The sequence below is a fragment of the Dermacentor variabilis genome, chromosome 6 (genome assembly GCF_050947875.1).
Source record: "Dermacentor variabilis isolate Ectoservices chromosome 6, ASM5094787v1, whole genome shotgun sequence".
NCBI lineage: Eukaryota > Metazoa > Arthropoda > Arachnida > Ixodida > Ixodidae > Dermacentor > Dermacentor variabilis.
In genome coordinates, this window is record NC_134573.1 from 102,660,917 (window position 1) to 102,666,141 (window position 5,225).

Below are 5,225 nucleotides of genomic sequence, written 5' to 3' on the forward strand. Positions count from 1 at the left end.
CTTAGGACGCTCGCGCAGTTCGTAAACAGTCCCTTTGCTGGACAAGCGTAATTCAGACTGTAAGGTATGCTGCTATCACTTGCCAAAACTATTTTATTCAGGTGCGGGAACCTCACCCATCGAACCAAGTAGTCACACAATGTAACCTGCAGCAAACAGTTTGAACGCTTGCCAAAGTATAACATCACAGCTCCTATCGTAGCAGAACGGTACCCACGATCACGCTGTTATGATCGTCGCGTATGTTTCCGCAGCTTAGAAATAGAGGATAATACTGCAATAAGGTCACATTAGTGACTGGAACATTCAGAAATACACAATTCATCTCCGAAGCTGATTGCAGACTCGAATATGCGCGCACACATCGCGTTGCGTGTTCTGTCCACCTCAACGCCAGCAGAAATTCCGGCCATGATGCCTTAAACCACTTCAGCACGTCTCACAGAACCGTTCACTACGTAGAAGACGCACGTCATAGTAAACAGACCGCACGACCGCGAAAACAAACGCCAGAAGCTGCCGCCAAGCGTATACCTGCCATGCAAAAGACCGCTTTCACCCAAGCCAGTACGGCGCTGCTCATAGGCGGCGCCACTGCGTTCGCAATATGGCGGCGCCTACGAAAAAACGGTCTATAGCTTTCAGTCGTCAAGTGGGGGGCCCCCGGGCTAGTACTGATGCGTTTCCGCTGGCCCACGTAGCGATTTTTGCGTTGTCTTCTATTTGTTTTTTTTTCAGTTTAAATATCTCTGCAAACATTAGTTGCATTTGTTGTGTCATGTTGGCCAGCTGTGTTGCGATATCTGTTTGATTGCTTTTTTGCGTTTTCGATATTGTCTCAACTGGGGTTGTCCCTCCGTGTGCGTTTGGTGTTTGAGAGTGACCAACCCTCTTTTGATTTCGGCCAAACTGGCCTTAAGTAGTCTGTTTTTCTCTATGATATTTAAATATTCTGGACTTTGCGTTAAAGACATAGCAGTGGGGAATACGACTTTTGCCCAGCTTACCTGTGCCCGTTGATTTGTCGGGTCGGCCTTGGACTTCGGGTGGTTCTGAGAAGGGGGTTTGGGATGAGGTGCGGGGTGTTTCTTGCCTTCCTTGATCTGGACCCTTGTTGTATATCTCGACCTCGATCTCGATTTGGACCTCGGCGGAACTCTGGGTGTGATTTTGAGTACCGGCCTCGCTCTCGCGCCGGCGAGCTCCGGGTACTCCACGCCACTGTACCGCCGCTCCCCCCCCCCCCCCCCCTTCCTCGGGCTCGAACCAGCGCGGTCGTTGACTTTGTGCACCAGGGTGCGGTGGATTCCTTCCTCGTCGCACTCCATGTCCGTGGTGGTCTTCTCGTTTATGTACGGGCTTCTGGCGTCTTTTGTAGCTGCGATCTCCGGTAATATGCGCCTCACCGCAGGTGGCTCAGTGCGGGCTGCATTCGTAGTTTTTGACTGTACCTTGGAGGCCGCATCTTCTGCAGACTCCTGTGTCTGGTTGCGGGCAGACGCCTGTTCTATGTCTCACCCGCTGACATATCTCTCAGAACTGCACTGTATTCTTGTACTGCGGCACATGATAAATTTCAGCAAAATATTGCTTTTGAAATGCAACCATTCGCCCGGGACCGTCATGCCGTGTTTCGAAAACTGTGATTGCTTGGACGTTTAGAAAGATTAAGTGCCAAATATAACGCAGAAATACAGTTTTTTGCAACGAATAAGATTAGACAAATAACTGTACTGCTCATTGCCCCTATGGTCACTGAATGAGCGGAGCGTCAGAGTTCCCTCTATTAATTTTTGTCGGAGACTCTATACTGCTACCACGGCTTCTATGATCGGGAGGCGCACGGATCTCGGAAGCCATCCTGCTTTCTACTTCCAGTGCGGTGGGCCAGGTCATTCGCTCTCCATGCAGTGACATTTCCCCCCTCGCATCTGGATAAACAGTGGGGCTGGCCAACCGAGTGTCCTTTAAAGATGAGGTGTCGCTTTTTGAAGGTCTGGACTGCTTTCCGGAACAACAACAACAACAACAACAACAACAACAACAACAACAACAACAACAACAACAACAACAACAACAACAACAACAACAACAACAACAACAACAACAACAACAACAACAACAACAACAACAACAACAACAACAACAACAACAACAACATTCGTGGGAATGTTATGTCCTTGGACGGGCTTGCGCCGAAATTTTCGAGTGGTTTCAGCGTGTGTGTGTGTGACAGAGAGAAACACCATCAGCAGCTTATTATACGGTTCAGTGGATTCCAACAAAACTCTTTTATGAGAAAGCTGGAAATTTTATTCTGCGTTCGAGCCCTGCAACTTGGCTTAAGAAACGCAGCAAATAAACTTGAACACGCTGAAACGTATGCGAATGGCACGCTCAGAGCTCGCATTTTCATTTTCTTCGCCGGCCGTAGTCACTCAAATTGGACGAAGTAAGGTCGGACACACTTCGAGAAACGCTGATTCAGTCATCATTACATTGCGTGTCTCATTAGAAGCACTACATTAGGCGCCGGCGTCAAGCAGGTGGTCTTTTAACCGCTTGGAATTGTGTGCAATGGTAGATCTGACGTGGGAAATGATATTTGCAGTGTGCCAATTATATTTATTTTAATCTTTCGCCTTTCTTTTTACTTCGTTTAATTTATTTTGAAGAATGAGGTGGGCAGGCTAGTTTCGTGGCGATGATGTATGCGCAGCCCAGCAGGCTTCGAGCTGTGACCAGCTGCTTCTTACGGGAATTGGCGTCGTGTGCAGAGTTGACGTAAGCACATGAGAAAAGAAAAAGAAACGCTGCGGGTGCCCAGACCCACTAAAAAGACGCCGGACTCAAATCTCGTTGATTTGAAAATGAAAGTTTACGCTCTCTCTTTTTAACTTGCGGAAGCATTTCGAATAGCATTTCATATTAGATTCGTATTCGATGCGAGATGTAGCTATTCGAAGTCATCGGACGTTTAGGCCATCTGAATGTTATAAGGGACAATAAGTTGTTGCATGCTACAGGTAGAAAGACCAGTGCAAGTGGTGGCTCTTCCGAATGATTATGGTGCCGCAGAACCGTGGTCGCATGCGTAGACGAACCAGTACACGATCGCAGGCATGCAAGAAATCCCTTCTCTACAGTCGTGTCTAAACACCGTATACAGAAATGCATGTTAACTTGAAGCCCATGCTTGACTTGATATAAATGGCAACTGGTGTGAACGCGTCCCAGACGCTCATTGCGTTTCCTCTGGTGCGTTCACGACAGGCGTCATTTAAATAAAGTCAAGTGTGGGCTTCAAGGTAAGATGAATTTCTGAATACGGGGTTAAGTATTTAGATAACCATGTCTCACTTTAAGCAGCCTACAAATCTGCTGAATCGATTCTGGGAAAGCAATTTATTACATGTCTTATATATTTTTGGATTCCTTTAGGAACCTGTCACATTTATGTGGAAGTTCAATGCTATAATATTGCACTTGGCTCGTTCAACAAGCATTAAATTTTATTACATCCTTCCGGAGAGGTGATGTTAAATTGTTTCATTACGTAATTGTCATAGTTCATCAGATACGATCAAATTTCCATTCTTTCACACAAGCTTGTCAGTTGACCTGCTGTCCACTTGCTAACGGCATCAGATGCGCGAAATAACCTCAATAAACTTTTTGTTGTTAAGCGGACGCCATGAAGCATATTCACGTATTTAAATTAAAAATATTCGATATTATATTTGAGTCCTATTGCTGGTCGTTTCCCTACCGCAAGTCACGCTCGAATATTCGTATTCAATTCGATTCGAACATTTTGCTTGCTGAAGACCCATTTCTGGGGTTCGTTTTTGAATATTTGGTGTTTTTTTGTTTTTTGAAACACATTAGACGCTTTGGTCAGCAATGATATTGATGCTTTTACTGGAACAAACCCGTGTAGATAGCCTTATGCGCGTAAGAGTCGGTTATCCCAAGACAAAATTAGGAAGCAGCATTTCGCCCCGTTTTCTTCCCTACCCATAAAAGAGAGCGAGAGAAAAGAAAACAATCACCGCCTGCGCCGTCCGTACAGATGGTTAACCAGCGAGGCTGAAATGCGCGGCCCCGGTGTTTATTAGTGGGTTAATCCCAACGGCTCATTAAACAACGTCTTGGTAGGCTGCGGGATCTTCGGTACGTAGTTGCTGCTTGCGCTCGGCTGCACGAGCCTGTTCTCGAGCCCGGGCTGCAGCATTGGCACGGCGTCGACGAGCTCGTTCCCGGTTCTGCTCTCGGCGTTGCTGATCGAAAGCTGCCTATCCCTCAGGAGTACGTATGACACGTGGCGTGCCCATTTCGGAGGCGGATAGAAAATTCTGCGCGCGCGCTCGGCTGCGACGGAGAGCAACGACGGCACTACTGGCGCAGCCAAGTGTGCGCCTCTCTTTCTTTATTTTCGCGCATGCGCATGGGTTTGTGCCAGAGGAGTTTTCGACGTACAGGAGACGGACGGGCGGACGAACCGGCTAGCCATATACAGCTTGGGTGTAAAAACAAACAGAAATGGAGTAAAATTACACTGAAAACCATTTGCTCATACAAGAATAACACCTCAGCATTAGGTGGGGAGTTCGATTCTCAGCCGCAGCGTCCGCATTACGATGGCAGCGGTGCGCAAAAGCGCTCACGGTGCCCTTGGTGCAGGTAAGACAAACCAAGGTGGTCAAAATTAATTCAGGGCCTTCTGATACAACGCCCCTGATATAACCTATGTGGAGCTTCGAATGTTAAAACCCACAATTAAATTTTAAAGACTAGCGGACTTTCTTTACAGACTATTTTGGACTTACAGGAGGCCTGAAAACTCTCCTTCTTTTCTTTTTGATCCGCGCTGTAGCAGAGTGTTTCAGAAGAGGCGTTTGACATTTCCCAAGTGTGCGCCCTTAATTAGCAGGCGTTCATGAGTGACTTGACTGTTCGTGCCTCACTGTCGGGTGGTAATGAAACGAGCGAGGTCCCGGCTTGTCAGCGATGCTCGATAACATTGTTAGAGAGAAAAAAATATCCTACTCATACGATCCAATTATGAAGCAATGTTTAATTTTGTTGTTGTTGCCAAAGACTGCCGCTTAACCTTTACAATCATACTATGATGGATGAAAGCGCGAAGCAACATTGCTGATGGCGTCCTTGATGAAGAGAATCAATTTTGCAAACACGGTAAATGCCATGCTGCTACGTTTACA